Here is a 10,192-nt window from a genome sequence, read left to right as displayed (position 1 = left end):
TTGCAGATGTGATTAAATTAAGAATCTTGAGATGGGGAGATTATCCTGAAGTATCCAGTGGGCCCTAAATATAATCACAAGTGTCCTTATAAGACGGAGACAGGGGCTGGGCGCAGAGGCTCACGCCTGTAATTTGTACACTTTAGGAGGCTGAGGAGTGAGGATTGCTTGAGTTTGAGACCAGCCTGGGCAACAGAATAAGACCTTGACTCTACAAAACAATAAAAAAAATTAGCTGGGTGTGGTGGTGCGCACCTGTAGTCCCATCAGCTACTCAGGAGGCTGAGGCAGGAGGATCGCTTGAGTCCAGGAGTTTGAGGCTGCAGTGAGCTATGATCATGCCACTGCACTCTAGCCTTGGTGACAGAATGAAACTCTATCTCAAAAAAAAAAAAAAAAAGAGGCAGGGGAGATTTGACTAGAGAAGACAAGGCCATGCGATCGCGGTAGCAGACTGGAGTGTTGCGCTTTGAGATTTGAAGACGGAGGAAGGGCTGCAAGGCGAGGAGTGAAGAGGCCTCTAGAAGGGAAGGGACAGGAAACATTCTCCCCAAGATCCCCAGATGGAACCAGCTCTGCCTGCACACTGATGCTAGCCTTGCTAGACTCCTTGTGGACTTCTGACCTCCAGAAGTGGAAGAGAACAAGTTTGTGTTGTTTTAAGCTACCAAGTTTGTGGTAATTTGTGAGAGTAGCCAGAAAAAACGGATACAGTTGGGAAACAGAAACTGGCAGATTTGACACGTGACTTAGTCACTCCCTAGTGCTAGGACCTTGAACAAGGCCCAGCAAACCCTCCCGAGGCTTGGTTCCCTCCTCAGGACAGCGCGGTGGCAGCTGTGCTGAGCAGAGGAAGAAGGCAGTGCCAGCTGCGAGGAAGTCGGTGGACAAGCTCGGCAGGAATTCGCAGCTCAGCGGGCTCTGGGCTGCATGAGGAGACGTGCTAATTCCGACTAGAGATTTCTGGGCAGCCCCATAGCTGACTTCACAACATCCTACAGGGAGGTCAAGATCATGGCCCAGTGCACAGAAGCGGGAAGAGGCCCACACGGAGAGAAGCTGTCAGCTCTCACCCCACAGTGGGCTGTGAACTGCAAGCACCCCTTTATTTCTACTCCACTATATGGGCCCACAGCCCTGCTCTGGGGCACAGCCACTATTCTGTACCCTAGCTTCCACCTGGCACCCTCATATTCTTATATTCCCTTCATCCAAAACAGCCGAGGTAGTTCAGCCGCAAGGTTTTCAGGCACGGAGTCTGGTCTCCAGACATCAGACAAAGAGCTGGGTTTGAATTCTGCCTCTGCCACTTACTAGCTGTGGATTCCTGTGCAAGTTACTCCTGAGCCGCTCTGTGCCTCAGAGTCCCCATCTGTGAGGACAATCTGTGAAGAATAAACAAGGTCACAACTGAGAAGCCAAGAGCCCAGTCACGAAAAGTATCCACAAGGTCTGTTTCTTCTTCCCTGTCCGGGCCAGGTTTTATTTCTCGACGTGCCCACAGGAGTCCTCTCCTAACTTGAGTCACAGGAACCCCCTGTAGCTGCCCTCACTGGATCTGCCTGCTCGAAGGCAGCCGATCTCAGCGCGCCGGCACCGCCTGGAGCCTTCGACACGTCCAACAAGCCAGATCAATGTCAGCCTCCATGGGGGTGGAGGATGCTGGCCTTGGCACTGTCACGAAGCTCTTCAGGGAGCTTCTGAGAAAGGGCTCTTCACTCTCGAGAGGCCCTGCGCCGTGCCCGGAACTCTTCTTGTGTGACAGAACACACCTCTCCTCACTGTCGAGCCACCCGGAGGCGGGCGCGTTGAAACTGCTGCTGAAGGCATCTGAACAGCTACACCTACACGTCTCAGTTCTCAAGAACCCAGCTCGAGACAGCTTACGCTATTAATAAGGTAAAATTTTCCAGAAGAGCGTTTATAAAAAGCTCTTTGCAACTATTAAAAAACTACAAGAAAAAAACACTTCCGTGGGGACTTGTCTGGTTTGCCGGTTCACCACGCATTAAACGCCTCACTGGTTTCCAACGCCTCAGCTGCCAGGGATCCACTAACAATGGCGAGTGCACATCGACCCCGCCCTGTCCCGCGCTTTCAATGTTTTATTACTAATTCCTGAAAGCGAACTTTGGGGCAGGTCCATTTTACAAATGAGTAAAATGAGGTCCAGAGTGGTTAGCTAAGCCACGGCCCCTGCCGTCGAGGCAGCCAGAGACACATCAAATGTCGGCTTCAGGATCACGGCTCAAGGCAGGGACAGGGCTGGGTCACATGTCCTGGAAGCAGGGAGGAAGCTCTTACCCAGGAGAGGCTGAGCGTTGAAGATGCAGGATTAGCCAGGGAAAGAAGAGATGGGGAGGGGGGAGGGGCCGTCCAGACTGGAGGAAGGGCCTGGGTGAAGGAGAGAGGCTGGAACAGCAGGCACGCGTCTGGGGTGCCGAGTGATTTGGTGCTGCTGGAGGGGGACTGACTCGGTGGGCTGTTCAAACCCTGCATGTTCCAAAGAGCGGACTGGCCCTTGACTGGCTCCTGGGAGATAATCTCTAATGCTTGTATGTCCTGCCACATAAGAGTGTCTTTGTTTACCTAGGGCCTCTGGCCACACCAGATAGTCCATGCCACCACTGTGATCTAAGGTGGTGGCCTTGGGTCATATGGTATCAGTATGACCGCTAGAGGGGGCTGGAGAATGAATACGTAAGTTTAGCCACACGGGGGGCTCCATGCCTAGAGGACTGTCCCCCATAAACACCCTGGACACCAAGGCTTGGGCGAGCGTCCCCGGCTGATAATACTCAGTGTGTTGTCACACATTGTTCTTGGGAGAACTAATTGCTGTTGGTGTCTCCACTGGGACAGAACAGCTGGAAGCTCCTGCCTGGTCTCTCCTGGACTTTTGCATCTTTTTCCCTTTGCTGATTTTCATCTGTATCCTTCCACTGTAACAAACCCTGTCAGGAGGATGACAGCTTTGCCGAGTTCTGTGAGTCCTTCCAGCTAATACTGAACCTGAGGGTGGTCTTGGCGACTCAGTGCCACATGATGGGCAGGAGGAGCTGGGAGAGCCACGAATGCCATGCTGGTGGCTCAGACTTTACGTTGAGGGAGCCAAGGGGGGGACTTTAAGGGGTGGGAGGAGTAACGTGGCTGGATGTGTGTGGGGGCTGGGTTGGAGGGGGAGAGGCTGAACCGGCACGCGAGACAGAGACGCAATCACAACTGGAGAAACGTGCAAGTCTGCACCAAGCCCACAGGGTCTGTCAGGTTAACAAAGCCATCAACGACCAGGACCTGGGGAGTTTCTCAGAAATGCAAACTATCGTGAGCTCCCACCCAGGCATTTCCACATTTACCAAACGGGAGAGCTTTTCTAGAAGAAAAACTGAAGGTGCTGGGAGCGGGGAGAAGCAGGGAGGAGTCAAAACTGAGGAAGTGGTGGGTTTCGAGGGAAAAGTGAAGGGCGTGCTTGGGTTAGGTGCTCAGTGCTGGACGGCACGACCGCGGCCCAGAGTAGCAGCGTTGCCTTGAGGTGACCAAGGGAGTTACTAGCAGAGCCACCTGCCCCTCACCCTTGCCCTTGTCTTTCAAACAACACCTGCCACCTTCACAGCCCCGGGGAGCTGGAGAAGGACCTGTCTGGGACTCGGACACGCAGACACACGCCACCCCCAGCCTTCACTCAGTTCCACCGACCTGACCTCCACCTTTAGTTCTTGCCACTCCAAGTCCTACTTCCACCTAATTTCCTTACTCTGGTATTTATTCAGCCCTACACCAAGGCGATGACAACAGAGAGAAATAAAGGCCTGTTTCCTGAGGCGGGCGTTACAGGGTGTAAGCAAATTCTTTGCAGTGAGACCTTCGTTCATACAACAAATATTTTTTGAGTACCTGCTACATACCAGGCACTGTTCAAGGCCCTGGAAATATGGTGTGAACGAGAGGGAGCCCCTGCATTCGTGGAGCTTAAGCTCTAGCCGGGGAGACAGACAAGAAAGCAATACACATAACAAATTATACGGTGTGTTAGAAGAGGCCAAGCGTCACAGAAAAAAACCAGGCTCGGGCAAGGGGAACCGGGGCTGCTGGTGCAGGGGTGAAGGCTGAGGCAGTAAGCGGGATGGGCAGAGTGGGCATCGCAAGGTCTGTGCAAAGACCTAAGGAGGGAGGGGATTAACCAAGGCCAGTCGGTGGGAGTGACCGATACAGACGGAGGAGATGGGAGAAAGTCCTACGGGGGGCTGGAGAACAGCTGGGTGGCGTGGCTGAGGCAGGTGTCATTGTTACCGAGCCCAGGGATTCTCCTGATTTCCTTTCGTCCTGCTCAACCCCAGCCCCTTTCCTTAGATGTGTGGGACAGGGGTGTGTGTCTGGGAAAGAATGCAGGTGGGGTGGGGGGAACTCAGGCTTGGATCACAAGGAAAGGAAGGATTAGGGGGCAGACAGACAGATGTGCCCACTCCCTAATCCTGGAACCTAGAATATGCGACCTTACGTGGCAAAGGGACTTTGCAGATGTGATTAGGTTAAGGACGCTGAGATGCGGGAGTTATCCTGGATCATCCTCGTGGGCCCAAGGTAGTCACGAGGGTCCTTCAGTGGAACAGGGAGGCGGCAGAGTCGAGTCAGAGGCAGACGTCACTAGGGAAGAATGGTCCGAGAGATACGACGCTGCTGGCTTTGAAGATGATGGGGCCACGAGCCAAGGAACGCAGGCAGCCTCTAGGAGCTAGAAAAGGCCAGGAAAGAGACTCTCCTCTAAAGGCACCAGAAGAGATGCAGCTTTGTGGATCTACTAGACTTCTGACCTCCAGAACTATAAGAACAAATTTGTGCTGCTTTAAACCACTAAGACTGTGATAACTTGTTACAGCAGCCGTATGAAACTAATGAGGGTGGGGGTGGGTAGAACAGAGAAAGAACGGAACGGAATTAAATCTAGAGAAATGGATGGGGAAACGCACCATAGAGTTGGGGTCGAGAAAGGGTCTGGAGTCAGAGGTGATGGGCTGGGGCAGGTCTGCCTCTGTGCATGGAGACCAGGGGGAGAGGTGCCGCAGTCGCTCCGCCCCCAGCGCTTGGGGAGCTGGCACAGAGAGGAACAGTGAAGTGTGGTTCTGAAACTCTGGACATCCCCTGCCATTGGCGTGACACCGTTGTGTGGATGTGTGAGAGTAGATCTCTGCTGCCACCCAGCAACGGGCCATCTATGACAGAGGGAAGGACAAGGTTGCCTGGGAGCAGAGAGGAAGGCTAACAATGGTGATGGTGTCAGCGCCACTGGGCCGAATTTCCCTGTTTTGTTCTCTGCTGTATCCTCAACACCTAGAGTAGTGCCTGGTATTCAGCAAGCATTGGATAAATGCTCATGGTCAGTCTGACTGAATGAGAATGAATAATAATTACCACCCACTGAGCACCAACTACACAACCTGTACCGTGCTGGGAGCACTACATAGTAGCACCCCGAACCCCTCCTGGACGGGGAACAGGCTCAGAGAGGCTCAGACCTCCTCAAGGTCACACAGCAGCAAACAATAGTCCTAGGCTGGGAATCCAGACCTTTCTTGGGCCAACACCTGAGACAGAGGGAGTTTTCACCGGGGAAAAGAGGTCAGAATTAAGTCTTAAGGCATGCAGTACCAACTAGTTAGGAGGCTGAGGTGGGAGGATTGTTTGAGCCCAGGGGTTTGGGCAACAGAGAAAGACCCCTTATCTCTTAAAGAAATAAGGATCAGTGGGGGTTCTCTGGGCAGACACGTGGCAGAGGGAGCTCCACAAGAGCCTCTGAAGTCACTGTGGGGAAGTGGGGTTGGGGGCCAGGTCAGAGGCCTGACTACCAGGCTAGCCGCCTTCTGCAGTCAAGCCCTGACACCCCTACCTGACCCCACTACTGCACTCCATCTTGTCCCCGCAGAAGCCTGAGTGATGCCCTGCAACGCAGCTCTGATGCGCAGGTGACAGAAACTCTCCTTCATTGGGGCAGCCAGCAGTGAGCCCAGCCAAAGGATTCTATGTCCCAGGCCTCCTCGAAGGGGCTCATGACTTTGAATCCAGGTCTGTCCAGTCCACTGATGGGCAGGGAGGGGCTATGGGTGGGAGGCTAGAGCTGGAGCTGTCATTAGAAGTCCAGGCCACAGACTGTGCCCTCAGGATAGGAACCTTTCCTGCCAGTTGCTGAGCCCCTGCTCTTCCACTCCTGGCCCCGGGACCTGAGATTCTAAGTTCATCCCCTGTGCCTGTTTCCTCATTTGAAAAACAAGGATGACAGCACGCTGATCATATGCTCCTTGTGAAGATGAAATCATCTGATCCATGTGAGGTACTGAGCCCGGTGCCTGCTCTATCCTCCGGCTCAGCAAATGCTAACTTCTGATTAATGCAAGTTCTGGGAAGACAGCTCAACGAATGCTCCTGGCATTCGGCCGACAGCCACTTGGTGACGCTGCTGACAATGGCAAGCCCAGACGCAGGTAGGACAGGGCGAGGAGCTGTCTTTGAGGGAACCTACCTTTTCCCCATGGAATTAGCTACTTCAGATTTGGAGGAGGAAGTACGACCAGTGGAACCAGAGAGACCAGAAGGGGGGAGAAAAGCTCCCAGAGTGGAGGAACAGAGGAGAGGAGACAGAAAACAGGGAAAATCAGAGGCTGGCAGGTTCTGCCCAGGGAAGGTTGATCCCCGCTGAGGCTCAGATACCCTCCTTGGGCGCCGCCTTCCCTCACTGTCCTTCTGTGGTGGCACCTGGCCAGGACCTTTGCCATGTGTGTTAGTGCAGGGATTCCCTGTCCACACTGCTGTCCCTGTCTACCCAAGCATCTCCCCCGGGCTGTACCACCAGCACAGCAAACCTAACATGTCAAACAGAGCTTGCTGTCCACTCACCGCAACCCCCCACTGTCCTTCTGTGGTGGCACCTGGCCAGGACCTTTGCCATGTGTGTTAGTGCAGGGATTCCCTGTCCACACTGCTGTCCCTGTCTACCCGAGCATCTCCCCCGGGCTGTACCCCAGCACAGCAAACCTAACATGTCAAACAGAGCTTGCTGTCCACTCACCGCAACCCCCCCGCCCCCCCCCCTTCTGAACTGTCTCCTGAATCAGTTCCCCTCCTCCCTTCTGTCACAGAAAAGTGCCCTAAACCTCATGGAACAGGGCGGCTCAGAATCTACCCTTCAAGGATGGAAATCAACTGATAAATAATAGAGGCAGACTCAAACGCTCCAGGCCAAAGAGACAGCGGCACAAAGGCAGGTCTCAAAGCAGTGAGGAGGAGGAGGCCAAGTGGCCAGACCAGAGTGCTGCGGGGCCATGAGGCCACAGGAAGGCTCCGACTGGTCAGGGTCTGGGCTATGTTTTGAAAGACTCACCCAGGCTGCAGTGTGGGGAGCGAGGAGGCTGTTGCAGTCGCCTGGAGGGAGCTAGTTGTAGTCTGGGCTGCCCCATCCAGCTCTTACATAACCACACTGCCTAGCGGGTATAGCCAACCCCATTTGCAGGAAGGGAGCTTTGCAGACGGGCTGCTTTAGGCCAAACCTGCGGGCTGGAAACCTCAGCCCACCTCCCCCAACCCCGTCTAAAGGTCACCCGTCCTCCATAGAACAAGGTGTCCTTAACTGCAGGGAGGGAGGAGGGAGAGCCTGTGGGTTTTCAGCTGCCCTCTCACACCTCCTTAGACCACCTGGGATTCTGGTCCCAACTTCCCCAGCCCTTCCCCCCAGAGGCCTTTCCACCTCCCAGGTAAAACCACCTGCATTAAGGATTAGACCTGTGCAGAGACAGGAACAGGGGGTGTGTGTGCGCGCGTGCGCGCGTGCCCGCGCCAGTCTGCCTGCGCCTCAGGGGAGGGAGGGCGGGAAGCCTCCCGGCGGGATGGCGCCGCCTGTTTGTTGTTTCTCCCAGCCGAGTCCTTTGAACCCTTGCTGCACCTTTAGACATTTAACATTTCAACGCCTAAGCGCTCCTAAGCGCTCCCGCTCCTGCTCGGTAACACCACATCTGTCCCATTTCTCAACCAACCCATGACACTGGAGGGCCTTTTTAAAAATGAAAATTAAACTCATTTTTGTGAATAGGTAGTATATTCACCCGATTTTATGTTCAAAAGATACAAACGTCTTCCCTGAGTCCCACAGTCCAGCGCTCATGCGTGGAGACAGGCCGCCAGGTTTCTTGTGACTCTTTCTGGAGATGTTCGTGCACTGAAGCCAAAGCACGGTTTGCACTGGCCCGGTTTGTCCACGAAAGGCAGCACGCTAGATGCACTGTTCTTTCTCCATTTAGAGTATTTTAGAAACCATTTTAAGCAGGCTTATTCTCTTCATTGGGCAGATGAAACAGGTCCTCAGAGGGGCGCTGACTTGCCTGAGGAACCAAAATCCTGCCACTGCCACGTGCTACACAGGGTTGCCTCAAGGTAGTACCTGAGTGATTCTTAGATTCTCAACCTTCCCCTCTTCCTTCTTTCCTTTGAAGTCACTTCGAGGCTAATTAGCAATTGCGTTCTCCTTCCCACTCCTGAGGCCCAGAACTGAGTACCCAAAGGCGCACATGGTGGGACAAACAGCAATTTTCCCCAGGGAAGAACCGATCAGCTTAGGCAGGCATGGAAAAGAAGTCAAGAAACAACTAGAAGAGCAGATTTTAAGGAGGATTCTAGAATAATCACTCTTAATATATAATAATCGGACTGGAAGAGAGTTGAGGACTACTCGGGTGCTAGGCCTCCTACCTTTTTTTGCCAAGAACTGTTTTGTTTCTTTCTCTTTTATTGAAAGATTTTTCCCCCTCTACCAAACTGCATTTTTAACATTTAAATTTTAACTACACAATTAATACATCTTCTTCTGAATGTCACTGGTAAAGCTAAGATCCTCCTGATCACTGGTCTCCATCCTGGTCCCCAGCGCCTGTCGCGTAACCCTTGGTACAAGCTCCTTTATTTACACATTTGTGTGTGCAACCATCACCAGAGAAAATAAATGTTTTTTTTTTTTTTTTTTTTTTTGAGACAGAGTCTCACTCTTTTGCCCTGGCTAGAGTGAGTGCCGTGGCGTCAGCCTAGCTCACAGCAACCTCAAACTCCTAGGCTCAAGCGATCCTACTGCCTCAGCCTCCTGAGTAGCTGGGACTACAGGCATACGCCACCATGCCTGGCTAATTTTTCTATATATTTTTAGTTTTCCAATTAATTTCTTTCTATTTTTATTAGAGACGGGGTCTTGCTCTTGCTCAGGCTGGTTTCGAACTCCTGAGCTCAAACAATCCGCCCGCCTCGGCCTCCCGGAGAGCTAGGATTACAGGCGTGAGCCACCGCGCCCGGCCTGAAAATAAATGTTTATCTGTGTTTTTGCTCAAACACAGGCTGGCACACAGTGTGCTGATCACACTAGAACTTGTTTTTTTCTCAGCATATTTTTCATTCCTTCTAGCTGCTGTCAACCAGTCCGTGGTAGGAACATGCCACATTTTATTTATCCATGCCTCTAATGATGGACATTTAGGATACTTCTAATTTTTATTTATTATAAACAATGCTGCAAACAAGCATGGCTCACTCCCTCACTCCTTCCAGGTCTTTGCTAAAATGTCACCTGCTCATTGAGGTCTTCCTGGCTTCACTGAAATCCTCCCCAGCACCCGCCTCATCCTTGGGCCTTAGCGCCATCTGAAATGCAACGGACTTGTGCTTGTCAATGGAATAAACAGATCCAGGGCCTGCTCTGTGCCAGCTGTTCTTCTAGTGCTTTTTGTTACTAACTTGTTTAGTTCTCACTCTCTCCCGTGAAGCAGGCACCATTAGTATCTTCCTTTTCCAGTTAAGTATCTCGCCCAAGGTTAACATCAATGTCTGAGGCAGGATGAGTAGGACAAGGTCCCCGCCCTTAAAGAATCCAGTTTACTAACAGTAACAGACAAAAAGAGATAAAGTATAGGACAGCACATTAGACACTGTAGAAGAGATTTGGTTAGAACCTACTGGAAGCCCAGGGGAGGCGGTGACTAATTTTCCCTGGGGGATGGCTGAGGGGAGGGTTGTGAAAAGCCTCCCAGAGGAGGAAGGATGTCGAAGTCCAGTTCTGAAGGATGTGGAAGAGGCTGGTGGCTTAGGTCACTACTTCATTCCAGGCAAAAGCTCAGGTGGGCAAGAGCCTGCTGCTTCGGGAGATGGAGAGACCACAGGATGCCAA

General features: G+C 52.5%; 1 protein-coding gene across 1 annotated transcript in view; it reads right to left on the bottom strand.

The window, feature by feature from the left end:
• The window catches only part of NUP62 (nucleoporin 62kDa), a 12,688-nt gene extending 5,164 nt beyond the window's left edge, over positions 1–7,524 (bottom strand). Inside the window, exon 1 of the mRNA XM_012643217.1 lies at positions 7,373–7,524. The gene's annotated coding sequence lies outside the window, so the exon portion shown is untranslated. The remainder of the gene's footprint in view (positions 1–7,372) is intronic.
• Positions 7,525–10,192: the final 2,668 nt, after the last annotated feature.

This window comes from Propithecus coquereli, unplaced genomic scaffold (genome assembly GCF_000956105.1).
Source record: "Propithecus coquereli isolate 6110/MARCELLA unplaced genomic scaffold, Pcoq_1.0 Scaffold193, whole genome shotgun sequence".
NCBI lineage: Eukaryota > Metazoa > Chordata > Mammalia > Primates > Indriidae > Propithecus > Propithecus coquereli.
The sequence above is the reverse complement of the archived record's forward strand: the minus strand, read 5'-3'. Positions and strand labels throughout refer to the sequence as shown.